The sequence below is a fragment of the Equus asinus genome, unplaced genomic scaffold (genome assembly GCF_041296235.1).
Source record: "Equus asinus isolate D_3611 breed Donkey unplaced genomic scaffold, EquAss-T2T_v2 contig_583, whole genome shotgun sequence".
NCBI lineage: Eukaryota > Metazoa > Chordata > Mammalia > Perissodactyla > Equidae > Equus > Equus asinus.
Window position 1 is genome coordinate 247,214 of NW_027225275.1, and position 19,512 is coordinate 266,725.

The window sequence follows — 19,512 nt, forward strand, 5'->3', positions numbered from 1 at the left end:
AGACAGTGTCCAGGACCGTCCCCAGCAGACAGGAGCCGCTCCTCCTCGTCTCTCAGGTGCTCCTTTGTGGACAGGATGGAGGAACCCAAGTCCCGTCCCATGACCTGGCTCAGGCCGTCTACAATGGTTATTTTCCTACACTGACTCTTCCTCCCTAAAGCTTGAAAGGCTTCTGGTGACATCCAGCTTCCTCTTACCACAGGAGTGAAATGTATTTTTCCTTTTCTTTCAGTCATATGCTCCTCATTGATCCATCAACCTGATTAATTAACCTTACTTTAGAGAACATGAACTTTTGGGCTCCAGTTTACTTTTATTGTTGACACTGTTTTATAGTTCACAGTTAGCTCTGAGAGAACTGACCCTGAGGGTCATGTGTTAATGTTAGAATCCACTGCAATTATTATAACAAAATGTTATCCTTTCATTGTCCATTAAAAATTTCCTTGTTAATATTAATTAACATTCTAAGAGAAAAGACTGCTCATTTATTATCTATATGTGCATCATACCATTTGGTCTTTTGAGGTAGCTACAAATAAAAAACAAACACAAAACGCTAAAACTAAAAGAACAAGAAAAAACTTCCTAGTACTCTCTCATACATGAATTTACTTGAACTTTTTCTTGGAACTTTTATTTTCTTTAGTTTTGTTTCCTGTTATATGATTCATTTATATTTATTTATCCAGAGACTATTTCTAAGTTTTATATCCTCCTGTCTGTTATCCTGGAATTTGGTGAAGAAATCTATACTTAATCTAAAAAATATCCCTCAAACTGATGATACTGCTGATGCAGATCAAGGCTGCCCGCTGGAGAGAAGCCCAAGGCGTCCTGGCCTACATACCCATCTACATCATCCTCCGGGAAGCACAGGACATCCTGACCTCATTGATCTGATTCTTACCCAAAGTTCTAGGACCACCCAATAACCAGAGCCACCTGCAAAGACACCATTTTAACATTTTTTTCATGATCTTTCCTTTGTCTTGTAAAGAAATAACTCACATACCTATGCCTTATAAATTTAGCCCTACCGTCAACCCATTGCAGCCCTTCACCTCCCCTGGGTCCTGTCCCCATGCTGCAGCTCTTCACCGCCCCTGGGTCCTGTCCCCATGCCTGCAGCTCTTCACTGTCCATGGGTCCTGTCCCCATGCTACTCCATGCTATTCTCTTAATAAAAGAGCACTACTGCCAGACCTCGAGAGTCCAAGAAATCTTTCTTTTGACTCCTCGGCTCGCCAAGACTGCATCACTGCGTTAGTTAACTATTATGTTTCTTAGGCTCATGTCAAATGTCATTGTTTATTTTAATAAAGATCTTTTAGTTAGACTAAGAAAATAGTACTTAATTACAAGTGATAACATCCATTAAGTATAAACACCTGATGATTATTTTTATTTTATATAACAGACCAACATATAGTTCTGAATAGTCTATAGTTCTTTTAACATAAGTTAGTGAAGCCAAACTCCTTCCTACCTTTGCTGTTCATTTATAACGGTGTAAAAATTTTAAATTAGTATCCACATACAGACCAATGCAGACCTGAACAAAAACATCTGAATATTGGGAAATAGAAATGAATACACTTTTCTTTTAAAAAACTTACTTTTTTCCTTCATATTTTAATTTTATATGCTTACAAATTGAGGCTTATTTTAAAAACTATTCTTTTGCTGTGATGTTATTAAGCTACAATGATTTCAAAAGAGATTAATATATTTAAAGAATCAAATTCTTGTGAACAATGACATCCTTAAAAAGGGCTTGTTTTCATTAATATTCCATTAATACGAAAGAGATGATGAGTGAGTTTTCTTCATAGCCGGGTTTACAGTGTATAGGAAGGGCCTGCCTTCCCAGCAAGGAGATCCTGAATCACAAGCTCCAGCCTCCATCAATGATGACAGGATTACCTGTGATGTAGGCAGACTGTAGTGATAAACACAAGGAGACCCAACAATTAGCCAGGTTTAACACAGGTTGTGTTTCTTCAATTTTTGTATGACTGAGATAACTAAACAATTTACTCTCCTGGTAACAGGAAACTTCACTTAACAAACAGAATTTAGGAAAATTAGAATTAAGTTTCGGGTGATTTAAAACTTCTGAGTGTTCTTGTGATCCAGAGCTAAGTGGCCTCTAGCTGGTGTTTGAGCATGTATCACATTCTACGCAGGGGCTATTAGGTATTTGGTCTCAGAATCAGAAAATTAAGCAGTTTGGTGATATATACCCATTCTCCAAATTAGGATAAAGTCGAGGCTAAAATAGTACACTTTAATTTTGAGACTCAGAACTATTCTAAACTAGCTGAGTTTTATGCCACTAATAAACTTTTGAACATAATCAAGTGTGTCAGTCATAAAGTGGTGGTGTCAATTTACAAATAGAATTGTTTTAAAAGATGGTGTATATTTAGTTGGTCAACATACACAGGTAATTCCACGAACTGGAGCATGCTAAATGTGTTTTTAAAATTTATGTGAATACTAATAATTATCTATTGAACTACAAAAAAATATTCTATACTAACTTCAGACATCTAAATCTGTGTAAAACTAAAGGAGTTAAAAATATTACTGTTTTTTCCCCACAGAATTTTTCATTTTCTAAATAATTCAAGGTGAAGTGATCCTTGTGGTAGAGGTTTAACAGTCTTTTAACTTAAACATGGATAATAAAGACTCTAATTTGTGTTCTTAGTTTTAAACTCATCTAAAGCCTGAGACAATGGAAGAGGCAAGAAGGAAAGACATCATAATAGAAGAACAGAAATTTTTTTTTTTTAGGAAGAGTAGCCCTGTGCTAAGATCTACTGCCAATCGTCCTCTTTTTTTTTTTTTTTTTTTGCTGAGGAAGACTGGCCCTGAGCTAACATCCATGCCCATCTTCTTCTACTTTATATGTGGGATGCCTGCCATAGCATGGCTTGACAAGCGGTGCATAGGTCCACACCTGGGATCCAAACCAGTGAACCCCTAGCCACCAAAGTGCAGACTGCAAACTTAACTGCTGCGCCACCAGGCTGGCCCCAAGTTCAATATATGAAAACGGATCATATAAAGCAGATAAATCAGTTTATCAAGAAACAACCCCAATTCCCTCAAGTTTTTTTAAAAAGGCAAGTTCTCTGTTTTATATATGGACTCCTCTGGTCTCCTCTAAAAGGCCAATGGTCCTTTTGTTGCACATTTCAAGCCAGAACATTTCTAAATATTTGGTAACTTAAGTTCTGGCTAAACAAGGACAATTTAGCTTATCAGCAGTACCTCAAAATCAAGTGAGCTCTTCTGAAGATATAGATTCAGAGAAATCACAAAAGCCAATGTATGCTCCATTAATCAAATGCCTAGCAATTTCCCCAGCTATTAATTAACAGCTGTTGTAATAGTTCTGACAAGTAGTAACTGCTCTGTCACTAAAACATTTCAACCCTTCTATCTGCCACATTCATCAACCACCTCATGTGCACCAAATCACTGTAAAGAGGAGCTAAGTGGCCAGTGACACACCTCTCTCCTGCCTGCTCCCTTTTCCTTCTTTCTGCTCACACGTTAGTTTCCAGGGCATGTAACATTTCAAGACATAACATAGGGGGATATTCTTGTGCTCTATTCCTTATAAATGTAGTTTCTGCCTTCACAGTTGTAAGCCATTTAAAAATATACAATAGCCATTAAGGAAGAAACTGGGGGGCTGGCCCAGTGGCGCAGTGGTTAAGTTCGCACATTCCGCTTCTCAGTGGCCCGGGATTCGCTGGTTTGAATCCTGGGTGTGGACATGGTACCGCTTGGCATGCCATGCTGTGGCAGGTGTCCCACATATATAAAGTAGAGGAAGATGGGCACGGATGTTAGCTCAGGGCCAGGCTTCCTCAGCAAAAAACAGAAGGACTGGCAGTAGTTAGCTCAGGGCTAATCTTCCTCAAAAAAAAAAAAAAAGGAAGAAACTGGTTACTAAATAGATGCAAAGTGGAAAGAGACAGAATTAGGAATTTCCATATATGATGACAAACAGTAAAAATTCATAGGAAAAGAGTCAGTGGGATTCTTCTAAATAAGTTTCCAGTAAAACTAAGAACACCAGATGCCAATTCTGTGTCTCCTGGACACAATTATATCTGGTTAACTCTCTCCCCATTTCACCTGAAGCTCTCATGATTTTGGAGGTTCGTTTGATTTACACTTAATCAAGGCTTCCCCAACTGTAATTTTTGAAAGTAACTGTTTCTCATAAAATTGAGTGATTTAATTTTTTTCCATCCTCCATTTTATTTGCTACAAGATTTGGTGACATATAAACTTGAATGAGGAAGAGTTAGTGGCTCAGATCAAAGTGGTCTTTCTTTGAGCAAATTAAATCAGAACTTATCCCTACCTCGTAAATGCAGCAACTTAACGATCATATGCTGTAACTCTGTAAAATGACATTACTTGATGAGCAAAAATAGCGGGCCAATGTGATTGAGAATAATGACCTCCCTGGGAAGAATAGCGCTTACTTCATCAGAAGCCAGGTACACGCAGAGCAGGGCTATTTCTTCTGCGGTTGCAAATCTTCCCGTCCTCTGTCTCTTCAGGAAGTCGCTCCGTGCCTGTGACCAGACACCACACCAGACATCAGTGGTGTGAGCTAAAGTATGAACTCACTGGCAGCTCCTTCAGGAGGCAAAGCAAGAGAGATCTACAGAGGCCACTGGCCTGCTGCCTCGATTATTCACGCATGATACATGAGAGTATCATTAATATTATTAACTGTGGGCCACGCAGGACTATGGTGACTCCTACGCTGCTCAAACTATTTGTGTTATACTAAAACCTACAGACACTGTGACAGATCAGGAAGTTAATCTTAAAGTAGAGGGTTTTTAAATTTTTCTGAAAATGTGGTGAAATATACATAATATAAAATTTATCATCTTAACCATTTTTAAGTGTACAGTTCAGTAGCATGAAGTGCATTCACACTGTTGTGCAACCAATCTCCAGAAGTCTCTTCATCTTGCAAAGCTGAAACTCTATGCCTACTAAACACTAACTCCCCAGGCCCCTCCCCCAGGCCCGGCTACTACCCTTCTACTTTCTGTCTCTATGCATTTGTCTACTCTGCGTAAGGAAGAGGGCATTTTTTTTAACTAAAAGATTTAAACACATTTAAAATAGGAGACATACCTCTTCAGGGTTTGGTCTGGCTTGTATTCTTTCTTGCAGAGATGGGGTATCAACGGTTCCTAAATCAAAGGGTGACATTCAGCTTGGTTACTTACTTAGACTGAAAAAGAAATTGGCAACTCAACTTTAAACTTCCTTTCCGTAGGATACAGGTACCAGAGAAATCCTGTCCATAACTTGGAACAGCAATTTCACCTCTTCTGCCTGCCCTTTTATTTCAACAGCATTTCCATGATTTTTAAAAGCACAGACTACAATTCACTATGACACTAGGCAGGGACTCTGAGTGAAACACCAGCATTTTAGTCGCATTACACTGACATGATACTTTATGGACTGTATGCAGTTTTACAGGTATTATCTCAGTAATCCTCACAACAACCCTGAGGGCTAGGTAATATCACACAATTCTTTACCAGTACAAGGACCCACATTGTCTCAATGATCTCAAAACCATTCTTTGCTGTCACGTTCACTCTGAATCCTCAGGGACAGCTCCATGCTTGTCACAGTCCTTGGTTCTAAATTTTCCTCATTATCTTGCCAGTTTTCATTGGCTTCAAATTCCTATTTTAACATTGTTTCATGTTTTTCATTGAAAAATATAATTTACAATATTTTACTTAAAAAAAGAAAAATAAGAATGACACTAAAATTTTTACAACCCCACTTAGTTCACCTTCCTACAGAGCAAGTTCCCCAGACTTTTTTTGTTAACGTATGTAACCTGTAAATTCTCAGGAAGCCTCTTTCTGACTGACAGTACTCCAGGAGGCCACACGGTCTTCCTACGGTCACGGAAAATGATCTGCAGTCATCCTTCAGGTCCATCTTTAGAGCGGGCTCCTCACAGCACTGCAGATTTGAGGTCTGCTCAGAAATAATTCCTTAATTTTATGACCATTTGCCATTTCTCTGGAGAGGCTGGGAAGCTTCAAAATTTGCACTTTCTGACACTTTTCTGTCTAAGAACCCTTTCTTTAGCTTCTTTCTCCTCTCACATTTTACTCGGAGGGGCGGCACTCTCCCCACTCTGGGAGGAAATTGCCTTCGCTACATTGCCTGGTTCATTAGAAACATTTTATACCTTCCATGTCACTGCAGCCAATAGTGCTGATAAAATTTCTGAAACCACATAACAAAGACCCCCTTGTATCCAGTTTCAGACAACATTTTTTTTTTTAAAGATTTTATTTTTTTCCTTTTTCTCCCCAAAGCCCCCCGGTACATAGTTGTATATTCTTCGTTGTGGGTCCTTCTAGTTGTGGTATGTGGGACGCTGCCTCAGCGTGGTCTGATGAGCAGTGCCATGTCCGTGCCCAGGATTCGAACCAACGAAACACTGGGCCGCCTGCAGCGGAGCTCGCGAACTTAACCACTCGGCCACGGGGCCAGCCCCTCAGACAACATTTTGCTTACTTCTCTCATCAACAGCCTCCTTAAAGTCCAAAATTTCACCAGCAGTGTGCTCAAGATGCCTTGAGCTTCTCTAACACTCTCCTCAAAATCCTTACAGCTTCTACAGCTTCCTCCCACTGAGGAAAATGAGCGTCACATCTTACATGTGGCCAGTATGAATGGCCATTAAATGAGAGCTGTGGATCAAGCCTATGCCTTCTGCTTCATTCCACTGTCACCTGACTCTGCTGTGTCCATGGCACAGGCTGACACACCATGCTACTGTCTACCCAAGTCGTGCTGACCAGCTGTGACTCTACAGCCATCAGCACCATCCCACACACACTCATTCCCCATCATGTTTCCTTCTGGGACTGGCTCAGTGAGTCACAGCTAGTTCCTTGTCCCAGAGAATTTGATAACATATTTTCCAATCTTCTGAAAAGGCTAGCTGCTAAAACAATCACATTTTCCAAATCATTTTGCCATTTATTCCACCGGGTAAATGGTACCAAGAACAGATAGGCTCAGGTATCACCAGTTTGTATGTTAAAACCAAGTGAAACTGTCTCTTCTGTATCCTCCTGTTTCTTAGTGCTACCGATGTTTACCTTTTTAGTCCAAGAAAAATTATACACAACACCTCCATAAGGGGAATGCTGTAGCTTGAAAGTGACAAGAAATTTTCACATATTGAGGTATATGGGGTAGCTATTTTGGTTTAAAACTGATTTGGCTTGAACTAAAGACACCTGACTTATAGCCTATCAAACATCTGCCTTAACCATTAAAGAGGGCATTATGCATTATCTCAAAGTAAAAGAAGGCACTCTTTGAAGATAAGGATGCACACTTCCCCTCCTGTGCCCACCACTATCAGAACTCTTTAAAGATAAGTTCCCCTTCCTGACATCAGGGTCATGTTGACCTGCTTGCTAATTTGCAACTGAGTATCTCTCTGAAACTTTGATGAATATGTATCCTGGGTGTGTTTTATGGATGTTCTGTGTTCTAAAAAGGTATAAAACTGTACTGAAAACCATGCCTCTCTGGAACGCTTTCTTCCTTTGTAGAGACTGCCTGATTCAAGTAAAACGCACCTTATCTTTCTTATCTATAAAATGGTTATTGGTTATTCTGTGTCAACAAAAGGTATATAGTCGTCTTCCCTCTTTAATAAATCAGTGGTTTTCAACCTGAGGGGAGACCAGGCTGGATTACATCAGAATCTCCTGTGGGGCTGTCCAGCCTATTCCCCGTCAACTCCCCCCCAGATCCTAGCATACCCTCCAGGTCGTGAAAGGTCCCACAGGGAACTGCAATGCTTCCCCTCCTCAATCCCCACACCAGCTGTGAACTACTGAGAAAAACCTGGATCCTGGATGTTCATTTCATTTCTTTCCAGAGAGGAAGTTAGTAATTCTTCTTAGGTAGCCTATATTCATTTTGGTCAGTGGAACCAGGTGAAAGGGCATATCTAATTAATAGACACACCTACAGATATTAAGAAAATGAGAAGTCATTCCTAAGAAATAGGTTATTGAATGCTTTAGTTTGGACACATTGAATGTCCTTGCTACTAATAAGTTCTGCTTTTCTCCTTTCTTTTATGAGCGGTCAGCACATTTGGGTGAAGAGCCAAACAGTAAATATTCTTGGTGTTAAGAACCATTTGTTTTCAACTCTGCTGTTGTAGGATGAAAGCAGTCATTGCCAATACAAGAAGCAAACTGGGTGTGGATGTGTTCCAATAAAACTATATTTACAAAATAGGCGGTGGGCTGGATTTGGCCTGCAGGCCATAGTTTGCTGACTCACTTTGTATAGCATCAAGGAAGGTATTAATCCCTCCTTTTTATCCCTGGGCCAACCCAGGTGATTTCCACGGCAGAGCCCCTGTGTTCTGGGAGGCTCCTCTTACTTTCTTCCGCTGTCCTGTGAGCATGGGCTACTTTTCATCTTCCCCCCGACACAGTCATCCCTGGTCTGCTTCCAAAACAGTAAGCCCTGGTGACTCATGTCTCTTAACCCAGTGGTTTAGAATTGCCGCCACGTGCATGAGCAGCATGTAAACTGTTTGCCTCAGTGGCTTATTCCTGATGACTTAGGATCTCTCTCCCAACTGACTGTTAGACTGTTACCTTAACAGGATGGGACTCTTTCCCTTTTGAACTTGTCCCAATGACAGGCCACAGTAACAGGTAGTAAACAAGCTTATGGAGATCTCTCTCACAGTGGCAAGTGGGATGTCACAAAGGACAATTTCATAGCCCTGTGGAGCCTAACTCACCTGGACACACACAGTTGCACCTGATCCCCTGCTGGATGAAGTCTGCAGCCACGGACTTTGTGAGGCCAATCACGGCTGCCTTGGTTGTGCTGTAGACACATCTGTTCACAACTCCTGAGGATGAAGAGAAGGTTCGACAAGTGAAGGAATGAAAAACACAGTCTCCTCTAGAAAGGGAACACAAATTAGTGTCCCCAGTAACCAGTGTCATGCTTCCTCTCACCCCACTGTTTTTTAAAAATTGATATCAGGTTTTCTCCCTTAATAGGGTGAGTTTCTGAATTTAGGAAAATAGTATCATTATCGGCACAACTCAACTGAGACTCAGGTGTTGAGATGCTGCACTTAAATGACAAGTGGTTTTAGTTTTTCATCATCAGCTGGGAGAAACCTTAGGCAGATTCCAAAAGAAAATTAGGAGTGACATCGGCATCATGGTGGAGTGAGCTGTTCCCTTTGTCTCTCCCTCTTCGAACTACAACTAAATGGTCATTCATTGATCAGCAGAAGATACCCACACAGCACCTCAGGATGCCTGAGAGACCTGCGCAGCTATACATTTGAAGGGGGATGGACTACCCCTGGAGAGGTGGTGGAGATAGGTGAGTACTCTTCTGGTCCCCCAGCAGACCTGTACACGCATGCAGCTGCTCTCCCAGCTGGAGGCCCATAGTACTGCTGCAGCCCCAAGGGTGGGAGCGTGCCTCGGCGTGACCACAGGAACAGGTGATGGCAGCCCTGAGCCCCCGCACGATCACTTTCTCGTCTGGTGGGAGAGCCCAGAGCCACTGCAGTCCCAGGGAATGGCTAGGCTCAGACCCAGTGGGGAGGCCCTGCCCACAAAGCACTAATGGCTGGTGTGACCTAGGAGCAGATGGCAGTGGAGCTGTGCACCCAGGCAAACAAATTCCCAGCTGCCTTGAATGCCCATAGTACCACTGCGGCCCCAAGGGGTGGACTGCAACTCAGTGGGACTGTGGGAGCAGGCAGCAGCCCTGAGCTCCTGCATAATCGCTTTCTTGTCTGGTGGGAGAGCCCACAGGGCCTCTGCAGTCCCAACAAGTGGCCCAGGCTCGGACAAGCAGGGCTGACAGGGATCACGGTGGGCTCAGATTACACAGGTGCTGCCCCCTCTCCAGTGGTGGCAGGTGGAATGTATGACCAGATACTATCAGTATGCAAATGCACAAATCCACCCCATTGAATGGTATGAAGTATATTAATACTCCTGACCAGAAGGAAAAAGACAAATACTCAGAAAGCAATCCTGAAGGCACAGAAGTCTACAATCTAAATGACAGAGAATTCAAAATGGCCATCATAAAAAACTCAATAAGTTATGAGAACTCAGAAAGACCGTTCAATGAAATCAGGAACAAAATTAATGAACGGAGAGAATTCTTCACAAAAGAGATTGAAACTATAAAGAAAAAAACGATCAGAAATGTTGGAGATGAAAACACAATAAATGAGATAAAGAAAAATTTGGAGACCTTGAATGACAGAGCTGATATTACGGAGGATAAAATTAGCAATTTAGTGAACAGAAATACAGGTATTCCAGAGGGAGAAGAGAAGGAGAATGGAGCACAAAACTTGTTCAAAGAAATAATAGCTGAAAACTTCCCAACCCTGGGGAAAGAGCTGGAATTAGAAGTAAAAGAAGCTAAGAGAACTCCTAATTGCATCAATGTAAAAAGACTTTCTCCAAGGCATGGATTAGTAAAACTGGCAAAACTTAATGGCACGGAAAAAATACTAAGGACAGTAAAGCAGAAGAAAATCACCTACAAAGGAAACCCCACCAGGCTTTAATTGGATTTCTCAGCAGAAACCTTACAGGCTAGGAGAGACTGGAATGATATATTAAAAATTCTGAAAGACAAAAACTCTAAGCCAAGAATACTCTATCCAGCAAACATATCCTTCAGATATCATGGAGAAATAAAATCTTTCCCAGATAAACAAAAGCTCAGGGAGTTCATTGCCACAAGGCCCCCTACAAGATTTGATCAAGAAGGCCTTCATACCTGAAAAGAAGAAGAAAGGGTTTACACAGCCTTCAGCAAGGAGATAAACAGGCAGACAAAATCAGAAAACTGCAACTCTTTATCAGAACAGATTAGCATAACATTAAAGATGAAGGGAAGGAAAATATCAAGAATAAATATAGTCTCATCATTTTAACCACAAACTCACAACACAAAATGGAACAAGTTGTGACAACAATAATGCAGAAGGCGAAGGGGAAAGGGATGGAAACTGCTTAGTCAAAAGAGATAAGAGTCTATCAGAAATGGACTATCTCATCTATGAGATCTTGTACACAAAGTGCAGGTTAACCACTAAAAAAATCACAACTGAGACACAAATGATAAATAAGCAGAAAACTGAGAAAACCATCATAGAGAGCCAACAAACTGAATCATCCGTCTGAAATACACGGGATAAGAAAAAGGGAAATACAGAACAACTGGGAAACAAGTGATAAAATGGCAGCATTAAGCCCTCATATATCAGTAATCACTCTAAATGCAAATGGATTAAATTCCCCAATCAAAAGACATAGAATAGCTGGATGAATTAGAAAACAAGACCCAACAATATGCTGCCTCCAGGAAACACGTCTCAGTTCTAAAGACAAACAAGCTTAGAGTAAAAGGATGGAAGACAATACTCCAAACCAATGGCAAACAAAAGAAAGCAGGTGTTGCCATATTTACAGCAGACAAAGTAGACTTCAAGATAAAAAAGACAATGAGATGGGGCCAGCCTGGTGATGTAGTGGTTAAGTTCACGTGCTCTGATTTGGAGGCCTAGGGTTCATGGGTTCAGATCTTGGGCGTGGACCTACACATTGCCCATCAAGCCATGATGTGGTGGCATCCCATATACAAAAGAGGAAGACTGGCATGGACATTAGCTCAGGGCCAATCTTCCTCACCCAAAAAAAAAAAAAAGGCAATGGGAGACAAAGAAGGGCAGTATATAACAACAAAAGGGACACTCCACCAAAAGGATTTAACACATATGTGTATGTAACCCAGGAGCACCAAAGTACATAAAGCACCTATTAACTGACCTAAAAGGAGACATTAACAGCAACACAGTAATAGCAGGTGATGTTAACACCCCACTTTCATCAATGGATAGACCATCCAGAGAGAAGCTCAACAAGGAAATAGTGGAACTAAATGAATTACAGACCAGACAGACTTAATAGATATATATAGAACACTCCACCCAAAAGCCAGCAGAATACACATTCTTCTCAGGTGCACGTGGAACATTCTCAAAGAAGGACCACATGTTGGGAAATAAGGCAAGCCTCAATAAATTTAAGAAGATCGAAATCATATCAAGCATCTTTTCCAACCATAATACTATAAAACTAGAAATCAACTACAAGAAAAAAGCTGGGAAAGAGATAAACATGCAGAGACTAAACAACAACCTACTGAGCAACCAATGGATCATTGAAGAAATTAAAGGAGAAATCAAAAAACAACTGGAGACAAATAAAAATGAAAATACACAATACCAACTCACATGGAATGCAGCAAAAGTGGTCCTGAGAGGGAAATTCATGGCAATATAGGCCCACCTTAACCAATAAGAAAAATCTCAAATAAGCAATCAAATTACGCCTAACAGAATTAGAAAAAGAAGAACAAAAAAGGCCCAAAGTCAGCAAAAGTAGGGAAATAATAAAAATTAGAGCAGAAATAAATGAATTGAAACCAAAAAAACAGTAGACAGGATCAATGAAACTAAGACCTAGTTCTTTGAGAAGAAAAACAAAATTGACAAACCCTTGGCCAGACTCACTAATTTAAAAAAAAGAGAGAAGGCTCAAATAAAATTAGAAGTGAAAGAGGAGAAATTACAATGGATACCACAGAAATACAAAGAATTATAAGAGAATACTATGAAAAACCATATGCCAACAAATTGGACAATCTGGAAGAAATGGATAAATTCTTAGACTCATACAACCTCCCAAACTGAACCAAGAAGAAACAGAGAATCTGAATATACCAATCACAAGTAAAGAGATTGAAACAGTAATCAAAAGTCTTCCAAAAAATAAAAGTCCAGGACCAGATGGCTTCTCTGGAGAATTCTACCAAACACTCAAAGAAGATTTAATACCTATCCTTCTCAAACTATTCCAAAAAATTGAAGATGATGAAATACTTCCTAACACATTTTATGAGGCCAATATCACCCTGATCCCAAAGCCAGACAAAGACAACACAAAGAAGGAAAATTACAGGCCAATATTGCTGATGAACATAGACGAAGAATCCTCAACAAAACATTGGTAAACCAAATACAGCATCACATTAAAAGGATAATACAACATGATCAAGTGGGATTTATTCCAGGGATGCAGGGATGGTTCAACACCTGCAAATCAATCAATATGATACACATTAACAAAATGAGGAATAAAAACCACATGATCATCTCAAGAGATGCAGAGAAAGCATTTAACTAGAGCCAACATCCATTTATGATAAAAACTCTCAATAAAATGGGTAGTGAAGGAAAGTACCTCAACATAATAAAGGCCATATATGACAAACCCACAGCCAACATCATACTCAATGGGGAAAAACTGAAAGACATTCCTCTGAGAACAGGAACGAGACAATGGTGCCCACTCTCACCACTCTTATTCCACGTAGTCCTGGAGGTTTTGGCCAGAGCAATTAGGCAAGAGAAAGAAAGAAAAGGAATCCAAATTGGCAAGGAAGAAGTCAAACTCTTGCTGTTTTCAGATGATATGATTTTATATATATAAAACCCTAAAGAATCCATAGGAAAACTATTAGAAACAAGCAACAACTACAGCAAAGTTGCAGGGTACAAAGTCAGCTTACAAAAGTCAGTTGCATTTCTATACTCTAATAACAAACTAACAGAAAGAGAACTTAAGAATACAATCCCATATACAATCCCAACAAAAAGAATAAAATATCTAGGAATAAATTTAACCAAGGAGGTGAAAGACTTACACAATGAAAACTTTAAGACGTTAAATGAAAGAAATTGATGATGACATAAAGAAATGGAAAGATATTCCAGGCTCATGGACTGGAAGAATAAACATAGTTAAAACTTGCATACTACCTAAAGCAACCTACAGATTCAATGCAATCCCAATCAGAATCCCAATGATGTGGAAATAGAACAAAGAATCCTAAAATTTACATGGGGCAACAAAAGGCCCCGAATAGCCAAAACAATCTTGAGAAAAAAGAATGAAGCTGGACACATCACAATCCCTGACTTCAAAATATACTACAAAGCTGTAGTAATCAAAACAACATGGTACTGGTACAAGAACAAGCACACAGATCAATGGAACAGCACTGAAAGCCCAGAAATAAACCCACACATCTACGGACAGTTAATCTTCGACAAAGGAGGCAAGAACATACAATGGAGAACGGAAAGTCTCTTCAATAAATGGTGCTGGGAAAACTGGACAGAAATATGCAAAAGAATGAAGTTAGACCATTATCTTTTGCCACACACAAAAATTAACTCAAAACAGATTAAAGACTTGAAGCTAAGATGTGAAACCATAAAACTCCCAGAAGAAAATATAAGCAGTACACTCTTGGATATCAGTCTTAGCAGTATCTTTTCGAATACCATTTTTACTTGGACAAGGGAAACAAAAGAAAAAAATAAACAAATGGGACTTCATTGGACTAAAGAGCTTCTGCAAGGCAAAGGAAACCAGGAACAAAACAAAAAGACAACCCACCAACTGAGAGAAAATATTTGCAAATCATAAATCCAACAAGGTGTTAATTTCCAAAATAGACAAAGAACTCATACATCTCAACAACAAACAAGCTGATCCAAAAATGGGCAGAGGACACGAACAGACATTTTTCCAAAGAAGATATATAGATGGCCAACAGGCACATGAAAAGATGTTCAACATCACTAATTATTAGGGAAATGCAAATCAAAAATACAATGAGATATCACCTTTTACCTGTTAAAATGGCTATAATTACCAAGAGAAAAACCAAAAAATGTTGCAGAGGATGTGGAGAAAAGGGAAGCCTCATCCACTGCTGGTGGGAATGCAAACTGGTGTAGCCACCATGGAAAACAGTATGGAGATTCCTCAGAAAGTTAAAAATAGAAATAACCATACCACCCACCTATTCCACTACTGAGTATTTATCCAAAGATCATGAAAACATGAATGTGTAAAGATATATGCACCCCTATGTTCACTGCAGCATTATTCACAATAGCCAAGATGTGGAAGCAACCCAAGAGTCCACCGACTGATGAATGGATAAAGATGTGGTATATATACAACGGAATACTACTCAGCCATAAAAAAGACAAAATTGTCCCATTCACCACAACATGGATGGACCTGGAGGGTAATATGCTAAGCAAAATAGGCCAGATAGAGAAAGACAAACACCATATGATTTCACTCATATGTGGAAGAAAAACTAACACATGGACAAAGAAAACAGTTTAGTGGTTACCAGGGGGAAGGGGGTTAGGGTGTGGGCACAAGGGGTGAAGAGGCACCATTTATAAGGTGCACAGAGTTCATTGACCTCCCCACCTTCCAAGGATACTGGGCCTGGGCCCTACACAAAGGAATGTGTCTGGGCTCAGGGCCACTTCGGCCCTGACTCTAAGGCACAAGTTACAAAGAATGAGTCCTGTGTCATGTTCCTTGTCTGGGCTGGCCACCCTGACGGGCACCTGACAGGACTTTAGAAACATCCTATCCATGGGAACGAAAAAGATAGAAGCACCCCATCTGTGGGAACAAGAAGAAATAACTCAAAATATCCAAATGTCTAAAACCCTGAGTCAGAACCCAGAGAAACCTTAGGGTAAAAGGGAGTCACAGGCATAGAACAATTGGGAGTCTCACTGAGGAAAGGACACCTTGCCTCAGACCCGGACAATCGGCACTCCCACCCGCCGTACAAACTATTGGGACTTCCCCAGCTGATTGTGGTGTGGATGTTGTAAGTACCGATTTGTTGTTCTCCCTTATGCCCACTCCTTGTTCTGTTTCCCTTTATCCAAAACCTTTGATTGCTGAAACAACCAAATAGCCTTGGCGGTGCCTGTCATTCCTTGCCCTTTGCGGCTGCGGGCAACATATGGTGACTGAAAAATAATAATGCACAACTGAAACTTCACAGTGTTATAAACTATTATGACCTCAATAAAATAAAAAAGATAAAAAAAGAAAACTGGCGCAGTGGTTAAGTTTGCACGTTCTGCTTTGGCAGCCTGGGGTTCGCCGGTTTGGATCCCGGGTGCGGACACAGCACCGCTTATCAAGCCATGCTGTGGCAGGTGTCCCACATATAAAGTAGAGGAAGATGGACATGGATGTTAGCTCAGGGCCAGCTTTCCTCAGCAAAAAGAGGAGGATTGGCGGCAGATGTTAGCTGAGGGCTAATCTTCCTCAAAAAAAAAAAAAGAAAGAAAAGAAAAGAAAATTAGGGTAAAGCAAAGCAAAACAAAAGACCAAGAAGCTTAGGCATTTCTTTGCATTTCTCTCTCATGCAGGCTTAATGTGTGTATCCTCGCAAAGAGAAGGAATGTTCTCTCAGCAGTGGCTATTTCTTTTTTTGTTTTTTTTTTGTAACAGAGCTTTGTATGAAGTGCTGTGACAATACGGGAAGTAACTCTGCCTGTGGGCTTGGGGGGGTGCTTCACAAAGACAGTTGATCTGGGCCCTAAACGAGAAGTCAAGTTGAAGGGCCAGGATTGCAGTGCAAGATGGAGATAAGGGCACAGTCTGGCACACATGGATTTTCAAGTTTAAAATGAAATAGCTGGGGCCAGCCTGGTGGCTCAGTGGTTAAGTGCGCGTGTTCCGCTTTAGTGGAACTATCACATGGTGGAAGACGTGTGTTTGCCTGAGCCTCTCCCCGCTCCCCGTTTTGGACTGTGAACTCTCTGGGGGCAGGGGCACACAGTAGGTGTTCAATACATTTTTGATTAATCAAATGAATAAATGTTTCCTTCTCCCACTTTGATCTCCACTGCCATATCCATTAGAAGAACTAAACGGGAGAGCACAAAAAACAAACTTTCATTTAATGTCACTGGATCACATGTAAGGTGAAAGGACTGGTAGACAAGGAACTTAATACTAATTTTAAAAGAGCAGTTTTGAAGTTATGGGTAAGTTTTATCATATCTGCTATGCTTGTTTCCAAAACCCTTAGCTTGTGAAGATTATGAGTATGTTCATCACAACCCCCAGAGGAAAACAGACTTACCTTTGATGCTGGAAGCCACAGAGGACATGTTGATAATATTGCCAGATTTGTGAGCAAGCATCTGCCAAAATAAAACAAATAATAAAAAAAAAAATGCCACTCTGCAGGCTAAAAATACTACCTCTTTAAAAGATCTGCATTTACTCTGGGTTTGCAGAACCATCTTATTAGCTGTTAACATGAAGTACTATTAAGCAGTCTTAACAACCTCCTCATCACTGCTGGGAACTGATGGCAGAGTACACTCTCACTGGCAAGAACATCTCCCAGGGGGACTACCACCTTCCCTGTCACAAGAGTATCAGCAAGACCGAGGATGAACTCTAAGCCAGTGCAAATGAATGTTCATATTTACTGTGTTCCTGATGTTAGAAAACTCTTACTCCAGTGAACACATTATTTGATGAATACCTACAGTGGCTGGGTATTGTGTAGGTCCAGGAGATTCAAAGATAAGTGACACAGTCCCTGCCTATGGAGAGCTGCCAGTCTGACTGGGTGGCTGACATAATCAGCATCCAGAGACAGCATGGGCCTTCACAGAGAACAGGTGGTGGGTGGTAGGAAGGGGCCAATCCACTGTTGGACACTCAGAGGAGGGCTCCTAGGAGGAAATATGTGGGTCGATTTTTGAAAACTAGAGTATTAGTGTAACCGTGGGCCCTCCAGGACCAGTTCAACTGACCCCGTCTTACCAACAGAGTAATAAGAGTGGGTTTTCAGGAACTGAGAGTCCCCCCTTGTCCAGTTCAGGCCAGGTAAGACCACCATTCCATCAAGTGGGCCTGCGCAAATGCCTGTTAAGTAATCTTTTTGACATCAAAGGGCTGAAAACTCCACCCTCAGATCATGCCAACATCACCATTCTGTGAATATGCGTCCTATGAAGAGCCATGGAGCTGACTGCACTTGCACAGATCATCACTCACCTCATTTCTCACCTCCAAGTATCCGTCTCCACCCTTCAGACCACCCTGCCCTTCATCCCATAAATTTTGCCCCAAGTCCTTGATCAGGGAGACAGATCTGAGAGAATACGCCTCCTGTCTCTTTGCAGATCAAGCTAGCAATAAAGCTTTTTTCTTTCCCCAAATCTGATGCTGTAATTAATTGTTTTTTTTTCCACGTGCATTGGGTAGGAGAACCCCATTTTTGTGGAGTAACAGTCAGAAAAACAAAAGAGAAGCGTGTTTTAAGGAATGAGAACCATAGGTATAAAGGTTCTATTATGGAACTGGGGGGAAGGGATGGGTCTGGCTGGAAGGCAGGCCCTGGGAGGAAAGAGGCCTTAGAGGCCAACAGGGACTAAATTTAGGAATTTGGGATTTCCCCTGAAGATAAGGCAGGCCTTAGTGCAGAGGAGGAGCGGTATGTCTAGATCCGGGGATTACAGGTTCCTCTGGCAGCCTATGCTGGAGACGACTGGAAGCTGCAGTAGTGGTTCGGGAAAGGAGTGGTAAAAGCAGACACAGCAGGCAGAGCTCAGTCCATGGCCACATGCACTGATGGCAGCCTCCTGTCAAGGGCAGTGTTTCCTAAAAATACGTCCTGCAGGATTTCCCCACTCAATTGTGAACTTTGAGAGAGGAGGGTCTGGGGCTGTGTTGTCCTCCTAGACAAGGGGCACAGTAGGCGGTCAATACGTTTTGATGAATTAAGATCTCCTGAGGTGCTAGTTTAAAGTGCAGATTACTGGGCCCTGCCCCAGACCTAAAAGAATATATAATGAAACAGGCTGCTATGACTTAAAAAATGTTTTGTTTTCAATGAACTTACACTTTATTAATTATAACATATACGTATGTTTTCAAGATAATATTATGTACATGCAAGGGCATGGGTACTCATAAACGTTTTGGAGGAAGAAGCAAGAGGTTGAGAGAATGGGCCTAATGGGCACTAACTTTTCATGGAAGTCAGAGGCTGGGAGGATGACTATAGAGAACAAGGGGAGATGGTGGCCACGAGAGAGTGGGGAAGAGTTCAAATAACTGCCGGGAGGAAAAGGGAGAATATCAACTAGAGAACAGAGGAAGGAAAACCAGGATATACTCTATCATGAAAATCAAGTGAAGTTTCTAAAAGAGCAGAGTCTTGAGAGGCAGTGTAAAGGGTCTAGAGAAAAAAGTCACTTCCGTTGGGGTGAGTTTCTCCAGTAGCTTTCAGACAGAGGCAGGAATGGAGACGGTGAATGATCGAATGGATCAGGGATGAGGCTGCCAAGATTATACATCTCTTTATGGTCATCTTCCTACTTTCCGTTTTGATACTTAGCTACCAATCATACTAAAAGCAGAGAGTCTGAAACCAGCCTATGGCATGGTGCTGGAGACAGCGAAG

At 41.1% G+C, this 19,512-nt stretch overlaps 1 pseudogene; it reads right to left on the reverse strand.

The window, feature by feature from the left end:
- Positions 1–621: 621 nt before the first annotated feature.
- LOC139044076 (dehydrogenase/reductase SDR family member 6-like) overlaps positions 622–19,512 on the reverse strand; it is a 32,508-nt pseudogene continuing 13,617 nt past the window's right edge.